The sequence below is a fragment of the Caretta caretta genome, chromosome 1 (genome assembly GCF_965140235.1).
Source record: "Caretta caretta isolate rCarCar2 chromosome 1, rCarCar1.hap1, whole genome shotgun sequence".
In the NCBI taxonomy this organism is placed as follows: domain Eukaryota; kingdom Metazoa; phylum Chordata; order Testudines; family Cheloniidae; genus Caretta; species Caretta caretta.
The window spans coordinates 208,214,648-208,233,941 of NC_134206.1; the positions used below are offsets into that span (position 1 = coordinate 208,214,648).

At 50.2% G+C, this 19,294-nt stretch overlaps 1 pseudogene; it reads left to right on the forward strand.

Annotated features, from left to right (window-relative positions):
* LOC125632333 (maestro heat-like repeat-containing protein family member 1) overlaps positions 1-19,294 on the forward strand; it is a 28,623-nt pseudogene that overhangs the window by 4,574 nt on the left and 4,755 nt on the right.

Here is a 19,294-nt window from a genome sequence, read left to right on the forward strand (position 1 = left end):
GGTGTTAAGTAATATGACACTTTCCAGGCAGTGATTGGTGGAAATCCCTTGCCATGGGTTCCGTAAGGTGCAGACAGTTCCCACACAGTTGTCTGTCCCTGTCGCCCCCAGGGCGTTCTATTAGTGACCGTGATTGCAGGAAATTAACCCACTCTCTGCCTGTATCCACAAACACGGAGGAGCAGAAGGAGGCCCAAAAACAAGACCCGGGACCACAAACCCCAGCTGCAGGAGTGGGCAGCCACTGCAGCACTTTCTGTGCTGAGCCTCCTGATCCAGGTAGGCCCATGCTCAGTATTGAGTGCCAGGAATAAAAGGGGGGAAAGTAGTCACAGTGACAGCAAAACCCCAGTGCTGAGAGGGCAAGAAGTGACTCCACCCAGGCTCTGTGCCCTACTCTGCACATGCACATAAGCCACTGCCCTGTGCTCCACCCTACACGCCCACCTCCATGCCATCCCCACGCTGGGCTAAAGGCCTGCTGCCATAGGGCAGCACTGGAATCACCACCGGGCAGCCTGGGGGCCAGTAAAGGGGGAACTGACCCACCAGGCAGCTCCCTCTACCAGCTTAGCTCCCCAGTGACTCTTCATAAGAATGGCCATGCTGGGTCAGACCAATGGTCCCTCTAGCCTGGTACCCTGTCTTCTGACAGTGGCCAATACCAGGTGCTTCAGAGGAATGAACAGAACAGAGCAATTATCAAGGGATCCATCCCCTGTCATCCAGTTCCAACTTCTGGCCGTCAGAGGTTTAGGGACACCCAGAGCATGGGATTGCATCCCTGACCATCTTGGCTAATAGCCATTAATGGACCTATCCTCCTTGAATTTATCTAGTTCTTTTAAACCCAATTATACTTTTGGCCTTCACAATATCCCCTGGCAACGAGTTTCACGGGTTGATTGTGCATTGTGTGAAGAAATACTTCCCTTTGTTTGTTTTAAACCCACTGCCTATTAATTTCATTGGCTGACCCCTGGTTCATGTGTTATGTCAAGGGGTAAATAACACTTCCCTAGTCATTTTCTCCACACCAGTCATGATTTTATAGACCTCTATCATGCCTCCCCTTAGTTGTCTCTTGTCTAAGCTGAACAGTCCCAGTCTTTTTAATCTCTCCTTGTATGGAAGCTGCTCCATCCCGCTAATCATTTTTGTTGCCCTTCTCTGTATCTTTTCCAATTCTACTATATCTTTTCTGAGATAGGGTGACCAGAATTGCACTCGTATTCAAGATGAGGGCGTACCATGGATTTATATAGAGGCAATATGATATTATCTGTCTTATTATCTATGCCTTTCCTAATGATTCCCAACACTCTGTTAGCTCTTTTGACTGCCGCTGCACATTGAGTGGATGTTTACGGAGAACTATCCACAAGGACTCCAAGATCTCGTTCTTCAGCGATAACAGCTAATTTAGACCCCGCCATTTTGTATGTGGGATTATGTTTTCCAATGTGCATTATTTTGCAGTTATCAACACTGAATTTCATCTGCCATTTTGTTGCCCAGTCACCCAGTTTAGCGAGATCTCTTTGTAACTCTTTGCAGTCTGCCTGGGACTTAAGCACTGTTCCCTCTAAGCTGTGCGCGTGTGAGCGCGCACACAGATCCTAAACCCCACGCACATGGTGAAACACCGCACGCACAAAAAATGAAATACTACATAGGAGCCAGGCCGAAATATCATTTGTGGGTGACTTTTGACATTGTTCGCAACTACGGCCAGGCATTTTGACTTATTTGCACGTACTTGAATTTGTACACAGCCAAATGAACAGACTACAAAGAGATGTGTGGGTCCCGACCGTCCCGATGTGATCAATGTTCCACGTTCGAAATGCTGACTGTCGGGATCCACACATCTCCTTGTAGTCTGTTCATTTGGCTGTGTACAAACTCAATTACGTGCGAATAAGTCAAAATGCCTGGCCGTAGTTGCTAAGGACTGCAAAGATTTCCCAGAACTGAACAAAGGTAAGTGTTGTTTTCGTGACTGAAATCTTTCAAAGGCATTGGACTTCATACATTTACTCGTGATGTTTTACCATTTTACCGCTTTTTTTTGCTATGCACAAACTTCTGGTATCCTGATCTGAATGATCTCCCTTTTGCCCAGTCACACTGTTAAGCGCATTGAAATAGTAGTCATGTAATAAAAGTATTAATTTTAAATAAACCAATCTGGTAAAAAAATCAATCCCAAAATGTCACTGTCTAGAGGTCTAAAGCGTAAAAAACCAGAGACTTCATTTAAATCTGGATGGTTGGATGAGACTATAGACACGGTTACACCGAAGTCACATAGTGTAATGCTTGTTAAACTTTGTGAAATATTCACATATGATAAGGACAACGGAGTGGTTTGTGTAATTTGTTGAGATGCCAGAGCTTCGGGAGAATTTTTAACAGGAAGAATGTGGAACGATGTATGGAAGTTGGATTTCTTAAAGCGTCACCCGTCAAGTAAGTCTCATGTAGATGATGTAACAAGACTAAGGTTATGTCTATACTATGAAATTAGATTGAATTTATAGAAGTCGGTTTTTTTAGAAATTGTTTTTATATAGTCGATTGTGTGTGTCCCCACACAAAATGCTCTAAGTGCATTAAGTGCATTAACTCGGTGGAGTGCTTCCACAGCACCAAGGCTAGCATCGACTTCCGGAGCGTTGCACTGTCGGTAGCTATCCCACAGTTCCCGCAGTCTCCGCCACCCATTGGAATTCTAGATTGAGATCCCAGTGCCTAATGGGGCAAAAACATTGTCGCGGGTGGTTCTAGGTACATGTCTTCAGGCCCTCCTTCCATCCCTCCCTCCCTCCGTGAAAGCAACAGCAGACAATCATTTCACGCCTTTTTTCCTGAGTTACCTGTGCAGACGCCATACCACGGCAAGCATGGAGCCCGCTCAGCTCACTGGCACCATACGTCTCCTGGCTGCTGTCAGACGCGGTACTGCATTGCTACACAGCAGCAGCTCATTGCCTTGTGGCAGCAGACGGTGCAATAGGCCTGATAACCATCGTCATCATGTCCGAGGTGCTCTTGGCCACCTCGGTAAGGTTGGTCAGGAGCACCTGGGCAGGCATGGGCGCAGGGACTAAAATAGGAGTGACTCGACCAGGTCCTTCTCTTTAGTCCTGCCGGCTGTCCTATTGTACCGTCTTCTGGTAAGCAGCCAGGAGATGAGACTGGCTAATAGTCCTATTGCACCATCTTGTGCCGAGCAGCCAGGAGATGAGGATGGCTAGCAGTCCTACTACACCGTCTGCTGCCAGCCAAAGATGTAAAAGATAGATGGAGTGGATCAAAACAAGAAATAGACCAGATTTGTTTTGTATTCATTTGCTCCCCCCTTCCTTCCCTCCCTTCCTCCCTCCCTCTGTGAATTCAACGGCTGACAATCATTTTGGTGAGGTGTGTCAGGGGCACCTTGAAAAGTTTAATGGAGATTAAGTCCTACCTGGAATACCAGGGGGAGGGATAGCTCAGTGGGTTGAGCATTAGCCTGCTAAACCCAGGGTTTTGAGTTCAATCCTTGAGGGGGCCATTCTGTGTGGCAGTTGTTTTTGTTTCTCCTTGATGTAAAGCCACCCCCTTTGTTGACTTTAATTTCCTATAAGCCAGCCCTGTAAACCATATTGTCAGTCGCCCCTCCCTCCGTCAGAGGGCAGACAATCGTTCCACGCCTATTTCCGTGCAGATGCCACACCACGGCAAGCATGGAGCCCGCTCAGATCACTTTGGCAATTAGGAGCACATTAAACACCATGTGCATTATCCAGCAGTATATGCAGCACCAGAACCTGCCAAAGCGAAACTGGACGAGTAGGCAATGTCAGCGTGGTGACAAGAGTGATGAGGACATGGACACAGACTTCTCTGAAAGCACGGGCCCTGGCAATGTGGGCATCATGGTGCTAATGGGGCAGGTTCATGCCGTGGAACGCCGATTCTGGGCCCGGGAAACAAGCACAGATTGGTGGGATAGCATAGTGTTGCAGGTCTGGGACGATTCCCAGTGGCTGCGAAACTCCTAGGGTAGACCGGGCTTAGAAACAAAAACCCTTCCTCACGGAGCGGATTGCTTAGCATGATTCTTGAAAGTCCAGTTGAAAAGCAGAGGAGGCAAATTAATCTTGAACACAAGCACTCAAACCCAGAAGAAATCAAGGTACTTATTGACAATGTACTGTGATGGGGCAAGGCCAACTGTCTATAGAAAAGTAGTGGGAGATAGATATATTAGCTCCAGGCTAAACAAATCCCTGGTACCAGGATAAGTGAAATGGCAACTGCTCCAGGTCAATTAAGACACCTGGGGCCAATTAAGAACTTTCCAGAAGGCAGGGAAAAGGCTAGGTTAATTGGGACACCTGAAGCCAATCAGGGGCTGGCTGAAACTAGTTAAAAGCCTCCCATTTAGTCAATTGGGTGTGCATGTCAGGACCTGGGGGAGGAAGTTGAGCTGTTAGAAGACTGAGTAGTCCACACCATATCAGGCACAAGGAAGGAGGCCCTGAGGTAAGGGTGAAGTGGAGCTTGAGGAAGTGAGGGCTGCTGTGGGGGAAGTAGCCCAGGGAATTGTATATGTCATGTTTCTAAAAGGTCAGCTACCATAGCTGATACTATTAGGGTCCCTGGGCTGGAGCCTGGAGAAGAGGGTGGGCCCGGGCTCCCCCCCTTTTTGCCCCCTGATTAATCACTGAGACTGGGAGACAACAGAGACTGTGCAAGGAAGGATAACTTCTCCTCACCTCCCTTGCTGGCTTATGATGAAAATGGCTCAGTAGACTGTGACCCTTGTCTCTAGAGAGAGAAGGGTTACGTGGAGGCTCACAGTGAGCCTCTGAGGGTAGTGAAATCCACCAGGAAATGCAGGACCCATGGAGGCAAGGACAGAGCTTTGTCACAGTACTTATTGACAATGTGTTGTTGGCTATTAAAATGAACAACTCAGTGTTTTCTGTTCAGGATATTAATGACCATATGGAAAAGTATGTGTGCATACCAGTGAGCTGGAGAAGTAAAAATTATCGGCTGCAATGTCCAAAATGACCTCATGCATGAAATAGCATCGGCAATGTTTCATACTCTAGCTGTTGATGAAAGCACTGCTATATCCATTAACAGATACTTTACTTTAAATATAGATCCATAAATTCTGCAGACTATAAAACTTTGTTTGGTGAACTATTATGATTGCAAGAATGTGATGCCGTTTCAATAGTGTCTGCAATCAAAGAGTTTTATAAAAAAACACCAACTTGATCTAATGAAAATGGTGATGTTCACATCTGATGGTGCCTCCATGATGTTGGGCAAACTCAATGGCGTGGTGGCTCAGCTGAAACGTGATATTCCACACTTAGTCCAGCAACATTGCGTTGCACACCAGGAAGACTTGGGGATTTCTGATGCATGGAAAGAGGTCAAACTGATCAGAGACATCAAAACCTTAATGAGAACTGTCTGCACGGTGTTCTGTCGGTCATCCAGGAGAAAATGCAAATTTCAGGAAATAGTGGATGCTTCTGAATGTGAGTCAGTGGCTTTCAGGCCACTCAGTGAAGTGCACTGGTTATCTAGGCACTTTGCACTTTGAGCAATTATTCGCAACTATAATCCTCTTCTGGAATATTTTGAGCAAGACAAAGATACTGATTCAGTTTCTAAATAGTGCCACAAAAAGCTGAATACCATGGAATACCAAATAACATTAGAAGTTTTGAATGATGTTTTGTTGGAGCTGGCTTCACTATCCACACTGCTCCAGAAATGGTGTCTTACACCTCTTGAGGCATTTCACCTTGCCTGAGGTAAACTGAACAAGATCAGAAGACAGTACCTTGGAGATTCAGTCTTATGGAGTGACAAAGTTAAGGCTCTCTTAGATATGAGCTCTCAAGAAAATAATGAAATTGATACCGGTTCCATAATAACTTCCATAAACATCTTGTGTGCACATTTAGCAGACAGGTTTCCAGAGGATGAAGTCCAGGAGTGGTCCACTTTTGATTGTGCAGCAATAGTTAAGTGTGACTTCAATTTGTAATTCATCAGGTCAAATCCCTATGTTCAAAATACAAAGACTTTCTTGCTGAAGATATTGTTATCAGTCAGTACAATGACTTCAAGTTTGCAGTAGCCGAAAGAATCAAAAGCCAATTGGTTTTAAGTTTCCTGAATATGGTGACATTTGCTCACCAGAGCGAACAGTTTCAGGATCTTGTGGAGTTGATGGATATTGGAGGAACATTCCTAGCATCAAGTGCAGTCTGTGAGCATGGCTTTAGCTTAATGAACTTGCTAAAAAACAAACTACGGAATCGTTTACAAGTAGATCATTTGGACATGCTGATGTGTATTAAGAGTTACCAGCTGGATGGAGGACTGATAGATATGGACAGAGTTTATACTGAATGGGCAAATAAAAAAGATCACAGGGAAAAACAGTAAGGTTAGTTTAGCAGTTTTTGACATTTCAACCAATAAGGAAATTAAAATGCATTTGTAATTACATATCTTATTCTTGGCTGATACTCATTTATTGATATTTTTTAGGAAAATTGTTAATTCAAAACAAACTCGTGTTTTTCTTTTTTTACTTATGATGTCTCTATCTGAAAACCCATATAAATTGACATAATGGCATACTTATTAAATTGTCTTTATTATATGTTTATCAAAATCTTTTCAGACGTGTACCGAATGAAAGGTGAAAGTGGACACCAACGGGCAGAAGCCTATGGACTGATAATGATCATGATTAATATGTGCTTGATATATACTCATGATTGGTTATAAAAAAATCCTAAAACGTAATGCTTAAAACTAACTTCTGCTTCATGAAGAATGGTTAAATTTCCTTTTTCTAAGTATTTAAAAATGACATTATAAAATAACATGGTGTAAAACTATTATTATCACAAATTGCAAATTAAAACTTTTTAAATGTATAAGCATTTTACTCGCTTGGGCGCATTTGCCTCATGGTGCACAAATTTGAACTCTGCTTCAAAAATTTGCACAGAAGAAAATTTTTGCACACATGGCCTGTCAAAAATTAGAGGGAAAGTTGGATTTAACTATGGTGAGTAATTTTGTATCATCCACAGATTTTGCCACCTCACCATTTTACCCCGGAACAGCAAAGGCTCCAGTACAGATCTCTGGAGACCCCACTATTTACCTCATCGTGAAAACTGAAAATATATTCTTACCTGTCATTTAACCAGCTACAGTCCATGAGAGGACCTTCCCTCTAATCCCATGACTGGCTACTTTGCTTAAGAGCAAACTTAGTTTCCTTCTGTCCATTTTAGGCACCAAACGAAAGGCCTATTCGTCACCCAGGGGACAGCTCGCACCAATCAGCGAGGACGAGGAAAGGCCAAGGAAGACCAGAGTGAGTGAGGAGAGAGTGGGAAATCCACAGCACACTGGGGAAGTGCCCATGGCACAGATGGTACAAGGTTCCCTCCATCACCAACTCAGCCTGGACTCCTGCCCCCTACTGCCTTCCCCACGACACACTGACCCTCTAAGGCTCTGACCCTCTTTCCCCATCTGCTTGCTCCCAGATTCACTGCCATTCTCTGGCCCTAGAGAACATGCTCTGACCCCCCCCCCCCTTGCCAGGGCAGGTGTTGCAGATGGGAGGAGAGAGGCTACTCCATTCCCAGCACCTGGCTCTGTTTGTTTTCTTCTTTGCTGGCTAGTCAGCAATGGGCTGCATTAGGGAACCAGGGAGAGAAATAATAACCATCGTCATGAGCTTCACCTCTCCCCAGAGTGTCCTGCGCATTCACCTCTCCCTGGGCTCAGGGCAGGGTTAGCTTTTAGCCCAGCCTATACCTGCGGAGAGCAAGGCTTTGGGAGGGGAAGTGGCTGGCCCAAGGCCAGAAAGCAGAAGTATACATCTCTGGTACACTCTGGAAGTGACCATTGTAGGAGCTGAGCAGGCAGAGACAATGGGCCAGATCCTTGGCCCTTGGTAAGGCCGCATGAAGGGACATTAAGCTCTCCCTTCCAAGCTCCCCCATGGTTTCCTCACCCCAGCATGGGGGCAGGGAGGAGCCCTCGGATGCTGTCTCCCTATCCCTGACCTGTCTGTGTGGGTCTCTAGACTGTCAGCCCTTCAGGACAGAGATTGTCTCTGTCTGCACTGTGCTGCACTCAGTGCAACAGGGCCTGATCCTGACTGGAGCCTCTGGGCACTGCCATAACATCAGTAGTGATAAGTAATCAGGGCAGGCCCCGCTCTTCCAAACCAGGCCCCGCCATCCCCTCAGCACACACCACCCCAGCTGGCACCAGGTACAACTATCCTGTTGAATCAACCATAAGTGATACTAGCCTAGTGCAAACAAAGGGGTCAAATGCCCCTCCCAGAGACAGGTGAGTCCGGCACCAGCTGGAAGCTGCTCTCCGTAAGGGCCATAACTTTATTCCTTCCAAGTCTGGGTTGTGGTAACCTAGCTGCTGATGGAGACTCTACACATTGGGGCTTGTCTGCCTGACACGTCATCGCCATGTCCTGTGTCTCTTCTCTTGCACAGAGCCTTGCAAGCGTGAGGGACATGGATGAGACTGCCCTGAGGAAGGACATTGGCAGCCGCTTCCCAGCACTCCACTCCATGGTAAGAGATGCTGGGCTCGCTCAGGCAAAATGCCGGGGCCTGTTGGCTTAAACTGGGTAGGCCGTGGGAACTGCTGTCCCTGCCTTATCCTGTTCCCATTGGGTGATTGGATCCTTTGGTTTCTTTTCCTCCCACCCACCCCAACCCCTTTGACCGGGAACATCAGCATCCCACACCTTGTTCCAACACTCCACATCTTCGGTTCTTGATCCATCAAACTCTGCTTCTACGTGAGCCATGGCCCCCGAAGCCTCGGCATCACTCATAGACTGATCCAGTTTGCTGGCCTGTTCTTTAGATGGGAATTAGAATCTGCCTTTCCACCCTCACCCCTTCACTCTGCCATCCGAGTGTGTCTCCCTTATTTCTCACCATCAGGAGGAAGCAGACGGGAGGCGCACCATGGAGCTCGAGGTCCGCCAGCTCTGCTCCAACACCCTGCAGTCCCTGGGTGACTCTCCCAGAATGGCCAATGTAAGTGACCCTCCCCCTCTCCATTGGATGCAGGCCTCTCTGGGTCTGAGCTTTTAGATGAGACAGGCCCTAATCAGACTTATTTATCTGAGCCTTCCCGCTCCAGAACATCATGGGGTTGGGTAAAATGGACCCCGGATCTGAGCCAGACCTGGTTCTTTGGAACAGGGAACACTCACTGGCTGAGTGCCCCTGCATGCCAGGGTTTGGTGTCACAGGGGCTCTTCCGCTCCAGCATCCCCTGTGGTCAGTCATGCTGGTTCTGCAGCTTCCATAGCTCAGTCCCTCTTCACTGGTCCCTCTGTTAACTTTTTCCTGGCTGTTACAGGGCTGATACAGCCCATCACATTCTTGTTTTGCAAAAGCCAACCCTAGCCCAGGATTTCCTGCCTCTCACCCACACTACCCTAGTGCCTAAGGCACTGAACTGGGAGACACTACATCCAAATCTCATCTCTGCTGACTATTGCTTATGTTTCCACACACTGCACAAACCTCATTACTGACCCAGGCCTCAGAACGGAAGCCTAAGCAGTCAAGTATTAGCCAGCCCCCTCCCCACACTGAACAAATTAACAGTGACATTGCGCAAGGTCACTTCAGGGAGAGCTGAGACTAGAAGCCACATTTCTAATAAGGCAGACCCAAGTATTGTGCACTCAACTACACTGTCTTTCAGATTGAGCATGCCAAATATACGTGCTTTAGTTACTACAGGTGGGGACAGACCCCCGGGGATTCCTGATCTCCACTATTCTATACTGTCTAGCAATGTAACCCTCTGGCATAGTGTGTGTTAAGTCCCCCTCCTGTCCACTCAGCAGACAGCAGTTGCGTCTGTGGTTCAAATGGCGCAGGTCTGTGTGTGGATGTGAAGGTCAGAGCTCAAACCTCCCTGAGCACCTGTTATGGTTTCACTTGATAGTATTGGTTTTCCTAGTCTCCTCTTTATTTATCAAGCTGGTGTGTTGCGTTCACGCTGTGAGAACACAGCCTTTCCAAGTGGGACTGGAGTTATGAAATACTGTGCTGTCAATGATGATGCTACACTCAACAAAAGGTGGGGGTCAGTCATGTGTCACTTGATTTGGTGCTGGAGGCAGACACTGACAGGTGTGAAGGGGGAGGGGGTGGGAATCGCTGCATGGTTCAGGCTGGGCAGAGAGGTCTGGCTGGCGGTGGCGAGGCCAGGGGTCCTGTCTAGTGTAGGAAAGAGAGAGCTGGTGCAGGAAGAGGATATTTCCGTACTGAGATGGCTTTTTTTCTGCTCTGCAGGTTTTATGGCCTGGGCTGCTGCTTCAACTGAGCCCAGCAGCCTATGGGCTAGCCCTGCCTCTCCTCCTGCAGACATCGGTTAGGGTGGTAAAGAGGATGCAGGAGGAAGGCAGGCTGCCCTTGGCCAGAAGGTTTGGCAAGGAGAACAGAGGCGAGTCCCCGTATTTTATCCACCCTCCCTTAGTCCTTCTGTAGCGAGAGGCGTCTTCCCCCAGGTGGGGGTGGGGATCAGCTCTTGGCTCTGGTTCCGGCTCACTGCAAGGACACAGCCAGCCGTCAAGGGCACAGGTAAAGCTCAGAGACGAATGCAAAGATCCCTTCAGAGCTTGATGGGATGTCCCCCCTTTCTGTTCACAGGGTGTCGGTCAAGCCCCAGGGCCACTCTACCACAGGAGCTGCTGGCTCGGCTGCTGGTGAGTAACCTGCAGCCAGGAGGTTTCCTTATCCACAGTGGGAAGGGGCCACTCCTGGAGCTGGCATGCAATGCGTGGTGGCTCTTCTTCCCGCAGCCCCTAGAGGAGCTGCCTAGTCACATTCCTCACGTTCATTGCACATCGACCCAGCGCCTCTCGGCATTTAACAGAACCAGCAAGCTCTCTGAGCCAGCACAAGTTAGTGCAGCCCTCGGACAGCTCCAATATAAGCCAGCTGGAATGAGCCCTTAGGGACTGTTGTGCAGGCCCCCTCCTGCCCCCTGGCCTCCAGCATCCTCCCTTACCAAGGGGCAGCTGGGGATTCCCTTTATGGCCCAGCTGCCTCTTTTGGGCTGCTTCAAGCTCCCCTTGTGCTGCTCTAACCTAGGCCAAGGATCTGATCCAGCAGCTGCCTGATGACCTCTGGATAATCCTGTCTCCTTTCATCTGAGCTAGAGCCAGCCCAGGAGTGAGAGGATGGAAGGAGCAATAGCTGGTCCATGGAGTGTCGCTGATCAACTAAAATATCCATCGCAGTCTTGTCCTGGTTGTCAGCTCCACCTCCCTGCTGTCTCCTTCCCTCCATCACTGAGCTCTCCCCCTGCACCTGTAGGGAGCTCCCTTCTCACACCTGCCTTGCAAGGGAGGGGTACAGCCACCTCTGCCTCTCTGTCTGCCAGGTGCTCGGTGCTTTTTCGTATATGATGGTGCAGGTCAGAAGGGCAGCCATGTTCCTCCTCTTCCAGCTGATGAGCATGTTCCAGGCCGGGTCGGGCCGATTCTGGGATAACTGCATGATGGATATGCTCCTCTAAGTGGAAGGTGAGGAGGGAGTGTCTCCCCTTGCAGGAGCGAAGGACAGGGGAGACAGGGGACACTGTGGTGCTGGGCTCAGAGAGGGAGAGGCCAGGGCCTCCCTCTGAATCCAGGATAATATGATGCTGTGTTGGAGGAAAAACACAGTTTTCGCTCTCAGGTTGGGTGCAGCAAATCAGATGCACTTTCTTACCTCAAGCAATTGCACAGAGGGAGAGAGTGCCCTAGGACACAGCGTTTTCCCCACCTAGGCAGGTCTCTCTCAAGTATTTATACCTTTATTACAGATGATGAAAATAAGCAACAGCTGCATATTGTTTATACATATTCCTTCATGATATCTTATTTTTCTTACCATTTCTCATAGAGTCAGCATTCTGGTCTTATCTAATGCAAGGTCACAACAGCCTCTTTCACAGTTATTTCCCACTCACTTTGCACTATACCCGCTTCTACAAATCTCGCAATATTGAAGCTAGAGTTAGCCTGACTCCTGCTCAATACAGAGGTCTGCATCCAAATTCCCTTTATCTACTTCCACAACTGTGACCTTGGAATCAGAGAGGATCACGTCAGGATCATATCCCTTGGTTCATCTAGCCCAGCCCCCCATGCCTAGACAGGAAGGATTCTTTCCAGAACCGTATCTAACCTTCATCTGACACCTCACACCCTGGGGAAGGATCTTGGCAAGCAGAGCTCCTGGGTATTTCACATCAAGGGGTCTGGGTCTGAGGAGCATTGTTGTCCATCAGCGATTTGCAGAGAGCCAGGGGTCCCCTTGGGGCCCGTGAGCCGGCAGCTCCTCCCCACCCGCCACCAAACAAGAGCCATGTTGTAGGCTGCTCCCCAGTAGAAGGGTCTAAACACAAAGGAAACTGACCTGCCCATCCCTTCCAGATCACAATTCCTGCTTCTGCCAGAGGGAGTGGGAGCAGCAGCTGCTGCAGTTAAGAGTCAGAGAAATGGAGAGCTGGAAAGGAACTCAAGAGGTCATCTAGTCCAGCCCCCCCACGCTGAGGCAGGATTAAGAGGCCCCTCAGCAGCACTGCATTGTGGGACAGAGGAAGTGGCTGAGCCCAGCAGTTACAATTGGAGAAGCACCAGGGGCAGCTCATAAGGATTCACAAGCATTAGGAGAGACGTGGGGGGTGACAGTGCACGCTCCCTCTTCCCCTCCCCTCCCAGCTGTGGTGGGTTCCTGGCTGGAGCTATTGAGAGGACCAGTTTCTTGGCCCCTCTCGGTTCTGACTGGCTCTTCTTTCCCTGGCAGTTCCTGGAAGACCTTCTCTTCTTCATCTCGGACATACCTGGCTGGGCTGGTTCATCGCTAGTATCAGGTGCCAGCTGGCTCACAGTGATAAGCAGCCTGATGACAAGTGCAGTGTCCTGGAAGGAATTGGGGTTCAGTGCCTAGTTCAGAACAGCAGTTGCTACCCAGGGGCAGCTTGGGGCCAGTGAAGCAGACAACTATACCCAGTGGGCTCTGTGTGCATGCCAGGCCGTGCCCAATGCATCCAGCATGATGGTGTCTCTTTCGCAGAGCTTTCTCTACAAGTGCTGGGGCACCAGGCTGATGTTTTTTCCAGCAGAGAGCATCAAGCCCCAGCTATGGCTTCTGGTGGAGATGGTCGATTTCTGAGAAGAAGAGGAAAGAGAGGGGCGGTCTTTGCTCCTCCACTGTCAAGAGAGCCCTCGTTCCTTGTCAATCCACTGGTGCTACATGTGTATGTTCTGCCTTGGACAAGGTCCAGTGGATTGAAAAGATCTTCCTTATACCCATGCCCACGGCAATGACTTTGAGAGCCCATCCTGGCCCCTTGGCTTGTTACTCAGCATTCCCAACCTCCATCTTTCTGTCTCTCAGAGATTCGCCCGAACGCTTGGGCTGTGTGCCAGGCAACACCTAGGTGAGATTTTCACCATCTTGGAGCACTGGGAGGAGTTCATCAGCAGGGTGCAGCTCCAGCCTTCTGCCGGTGGCTCTCTAGAGGTACGGTCCCACCTAGCATCTCTGCTCTTTCATCCATCCCTTCACCAGCCTTTGCAGGTAAAGGGACCTGCCAGGGAGGGCCCTGCTTCCCAGAAGCCTGTTCAGCAAAGAGGTGAAATTCCAAGCAGTGGCTCAGCCTCCGTGGAGCGAGCCCTTTCCTTACTCCTCCATGGAGCTGCAATCACAGCACAATGGGGTAGATCCAGGGGGGAAGGTGGGTCCTGTTGTATAAGCTCTTCAGGGTATCTCCTGGGGAGCTCAGACATGCTCCACGCAGCCCCATAAACAAGGCTCAGAGAGGGCCCAAAAGACATTGCCATGCCATCAGCTCCAGCTGACACATTTCTCAGCAGAACAGACCCTTGGTCTTCCCCTGAACTGGGCTATTTCATAGACCTTCCTGGCAGACTCACCAGGGCTGATATTCTGCCCCCCACCACCACCACCACCTTCCCAGTAACTCTCTGGGACAGTGCAATCCACTGTAGTCCCAGTGACATCTCTGGAGCTAGGCTGAATTAAAGCAGCTGCTAGTGCATCCCCTTTGGCTGCCGGGTCACCTCAACCACCCAATCCTGGGGAGCTGGGAAGGGCCTCCGAGTCCAGGCAATTCAGCTCAGCAGAATAGCCTTTGATTGCTCCAGCTGGGTGAAAAATCCTCCCCTGGTCCCATCTGTGAGTTAGGAGCAGCTGGGGGCCATCCCATCTCCTCACTCTTTCCTTTGCAATTCTCAGGAGCCAGCTTCCATTGAGCAGCTGAGAAGCCTCCTGCTCCTCACCTATGGGCATGTGGTCCACGCAGGCCCCACGGATCTCATCTGAGAGAGCATAGGCTGCAAGATCCTGTCTCCCATGGGGCAACACTATTTTCTGAGCCCACACGTAAGTCAGAGCCCTCCCCTGACCGCCCACGCAGCACCTACCTGGGCTGTGCCCAGCAGCACAGAGCTATGTCTCTGCATAAACTCGGCTCCGAGGGCTGGCCCTTTGTCCCAGGAGGGACAGGAGACATGGGAACAGAGCACTATTTGCCGTGACTCCCCCATCTCAATTAGCTTCATCTCTGATTCCAGGCCCATGGAAGCTAATGGAAGGACTCCCATCCGGGCCTTGTTAGAGTGTAACTGAGCATCACTTGGCGCTATTGTCCCAGAGACGACTGTACCCTGTTTGGTACCTCTAGGCTTGTGCTGCATTCAGGGATCAGAAGATAAAGATTTAGGGCCTGTTTCCCCACACACTGCAGTCGATGGTGTAGCTGGGCACGAAAGGCGCACTGTGTGATTCAGGCCCCTAGCCTGGTTGACAGGCTCTGGTGCTGAAGGGGATTTTTGAGATAACTCTCAGTTGTTTTCTTGCCGTCAGAGGTTTGAGGCCGACGTTCAGTCCTATGCTGGTTACAATGCCCATATGCGCATCCCAGCAAAAAGGAGAGGGGATGCTAGTTTGGTTTAACTGAATGTTCTCCTTGGAGAATGGACGCCTTGGTAGGGAGAGCCCAGCCAGCTCCAGAGAGCAGCAGATTCCTGTCCCAGATCAGACAATTATGACCTGATTGTCAGGGGAGCTGAGCAGCCCCAGGGCCCATTGACAGCTCTGGGAACTGCAAGTGCTCAGCATCTCCGGAAATCAGCCCATTCCTTGCATCCATTTCCAGAGATGTTCCCCTAGGGAATGCAAAGATATTCCACTCGGCAAGCCAGATCCTTTCCCTTAGGGCATGAGGGCAATCCAGCCTAGGACAGCAGCTCCCTTGTAGAGGCTTGCCCTTTAGCCTTGTGTCTCAGCTCTCCATTGCCTGTGGCTGTTTCCTCATTGTTCTCTCCCACTCCTGCCTGTGAGCCCAGGACCCACTGGTGAGATCTGCTTTTGTGAGAAGCCTCGTGCTGGTGGGTGAAGCTGTCCCCAAAAGAGCAGGATTCCCTTGGTAGGCCAGGACACATATGCCAGGCTGTACCCCCTGCTGGTGAGTGAGCATGCTGGGGTCCTGGGAGGGGTCCCTAGGTCAGATGCACATGCCAGAGTATCTGGCATTGAAGGCCATGTGCTGTGTTTGCGACTGGGTGCCCAGGGCTCTACATCGTGCGCTGCAAACCCAGTGCTGATGCCAGATTCTTCTGGTGCAATTCCAACCCAAGGAATTAAATGACACTATTTTCCATGAGCAGATTCATGCTGCTTACACCTGGGACGATTCCCCATCCCACTTCTGAGGGATCTTCCCGGCACCCAGAAAGTGCCCTGGGGATTAACTCCAAGGGTTTTCACTCTGGGACATGATCCTGAGGAGTTAACAGGTGCAGCCCTCCCTAGGTTTGCGGGAAAATATTTGACCTCGTAACGATGCTGGTTCTGGCGGGACACAACTGAGAGTGCCAATTCAGGATAAATTGATTAAAGCAGGGCAGTTCCAGCCCAGGGCTGGGGTTTCTATGCACTCCAAGGCAAACCAAACCAGCCAAACAGAGAAGACTTTGGTTTTACCCCACTAGCTAACCACAAGTCACACAAGCAATTCCCTTAGACATTCCAGTTTCCCAGTATCACCACCAGTGCCACTTGTTATGGGGACAAATGGTTATGAAAACCAATGCCCCAGTAAAAGAAAAAGGGTTCTCCCGACCCCAAAGGACCAAGCCCCAGACCCAGGTCAATATACAAATCAGATCTTATCCACAAATCACACTGCTGGCAATTCTTTAGAATCTAAAATCTAAAGGCTTATTCATAAAAGGAAAAAGATACAGATGACAGCTAGAATTGGTTAAATGGAATCAATTACATACAGTAATGGCAAAGTTCTTGGTTTAGTCTTGTAGCAGTGATAGAATAAATTGCAGGTTCAAATCAAGTCTCTGGAGTACAAACCCAGCTGGGATGGGTCATCAGTCCTTTGTGTAGAGCTTCCGTTTGTAGCAAAGTCACTCCAGAGGAAAGAAGCAGGATTGAAGACAAGATGGAGGAGAGGCATCAGCCTTTTATAGTCTTTTCCAGGTGTAAGAACACCTCTTTGTTCTTACTGTGGAAAATTACAGCAAAATGGAGTTTGGAGTCACATGGGCAAGTCCCTACATACTTTGCTGAGTCCCAAGGCATATCTGCCTTCTCTCAATGGGTCAGTTGTATAGCTGATGGTCCTTAATGGGCCATCAAGCAGGCTAGGCAGAGCTGACACCAACTTGTCTGGGGTGTCACCCAGAAGCATAGCAGAAGTTTGAAATACAGACAGTATAGAGCCAATATTCATAACTTCAACTACAAAAATGATACACATATACAGATAGCATAACCATAACTAGTATCATAGTCTGTGAGGTTGAACAGAGGCATGATTATTGCTAATTTATAACCAGCGAACCATAACCTTGTCTTAGACGCCCTATTTGACCCCCTTTATACAAGATTTGGTGCCACTACAGGACTTTGGTTGCAACAATGATCTATACGGTCCCAGTTCATGTCAATAACATCACACCTCAGCTGTTCAGGACTCTAATGCTCCCCGTCACAAAACTGCTTCTGCCCAGATACCCCTTCCCTACTCCATGGCAGATGTTGAAGTTTCCAGATGTGCCATCAGGAATGGCAAAATAGGGGCTCTTGTGAATGTCCCCTGCATTCTGGCTATGTGGCCGCTCCCAGGCCATCTTCCCAGCTCCATGCCCCAGTCCACTGCACGCTGGGGCTGAGGGTCGGTGTAGGCATCAAACAGCATTTGGAGTTTCCACATCTTGCTGAGTAACTGGGCTCCCCCAAATTCTCTTGCCTTTGACTCTCTGCTTTGTGCTGCAGGAGATCCTCCGAGGCAAGGACCTGGCTCAGCTGCAGAGCCCCGTCACCAGCATGCCCTGCTGGCCATCTCATACTTAGGGTATGTCCCTGGGGCCTGACTCACCTGCAGAGCCCAGCAGCCAGGGAGGGGCAGATGGAGGGAGAGGAAGTGGGGGTGGGACGAGCTGCAGTAAGAACCGGAGGATGCTCCTCCCTGGTGGCTCACTAATGGGCCATATCCTCCTTGGCCTCCAGGTCACTTTATCCAGTCTCCATCTCTGCGTATTGCCTGGTAAGAGGCAGCCCCTCCTGTCAGCATGGAGTGCTGTGAATGGGTGCAGCTGCAGAGCCCCTGCCGGCTGGGCCCAGGGGGCATAGGCGCCTCCAGACAGGACCATTCCCTAGGCGGTGGCTCTGCTGGAGATGCCCCCGGGAGCTCTGCTGCTTAGGGAGGGAGCTGTCCCTCGTGCCATCAAACCCAACCTGACTCATGCCAGGACCTGTCTCCGTTCTAATGCCCCCATCTGCTCCATTCCTTCCAATCAGGAAATTCAAGCCTCGCCTGTCTAAGGAACAGGAGGCTGAGACCATCAGCCCTTGTATCGCCAGCGCCATGATTCAGCGCCCAGCCCTGGCGAAGCTGAGCGGGACTGAGGTGGCACGAAGCTCTGCTATCCGGGTAGAGGTTAGTGAGGCCTGGACAAAGCTGCAGCTTCCACCTGCCTCCTTGGCTGGGAAACTCAGCCACCCCCTGCTGAGGAGCTGGACCCTGGCCTGATGCAGAGAGCTCCGTGTCCAGCCGAATCCAGTCCCTCGGTTTATTTTCCAAAGGGCGGGTGACAAGTGGCTATGCAGTTAACTCTGCAGTTGGGTTGGCAGGGAGGACAGCTGTAGCGGTGAATGTCTGTGAGACTGTACAGAATTACCCTGGATTCTTGGCACAGGGAGCTACAACCTACACCCAGTTTACACCAGCCGAGGATCTGGGCCAGAGCATTAAATAGCATTTGATGCAGAGTGAGCAAAGCATGGATTCGGGACAGCCACATGGCCAGGCCATGACTTGCCCTGCCACAGAAACAGAGATTGGCTGGAGTGGGGATGACCAGCTCAGCCCTTGGCAAGCCAGCGGGGTGTTGGGGGGCAGCTGGGACCCCTCCAGAAGGGGAAGAAGGAGGCCTTCCCTCCAGAGCCCTGCTCAGTACATGTGTTGGGGAGCCCAGGTGGGAGGAAGGATTCTTTGGGGAAGGGCAGCCTGTGGTCCAGGTGAGACCCATGTCTATGTGCAGGGGGATCAGTATCACCTGGGTGAAGGGACCGTGAATAGCAACAGCACCTGGCTGCAGATGGGGGATCCACTCATTCCCCTGCCACGTGCACCCCACCTCCCTTGCTATTTACTTCCCTGCTTCTCTCTGCTTCAGTCTCTCCAACAACTGCCCTGGGATGGCCTGGATCTTGTGCTGCAGACGTTCCTGGAGCTGCACTTGACCCCCACAACGCTACTGCGTCTGTTTCTGGTATGATAGGGAGGGAGGAGGGGGAGGGGCCCATTCACATTGACCATCTGGGGATGGGCCGGGTGTTCAGGTTCTATCCGAACCACAAGAGGGAAGGCTCCAATTGATCCCGAGGGGGCTGAGCAGGCCTCCCAGCTGCTGTGAACTAGCCAGTCCCCACGGGGCATACACCCGACCCTGGGATCAAGCAAGACAATCCTAGTCCTGCTCCAGGGGGTGTCACTTTGGCCTCCTAAATTTGGGCTGGCGCCCCTGTGCCCCTGAAAGAAACAGCCCCGAGAGCCCACAGGATCAATGGGGAGAATCCTCAAAGCGCTGAGCCCAAAACCCTCAGACCTGTCCCAATGCCCCCCAGACAGGAGAGGAGCGCTGAGTTCCAGT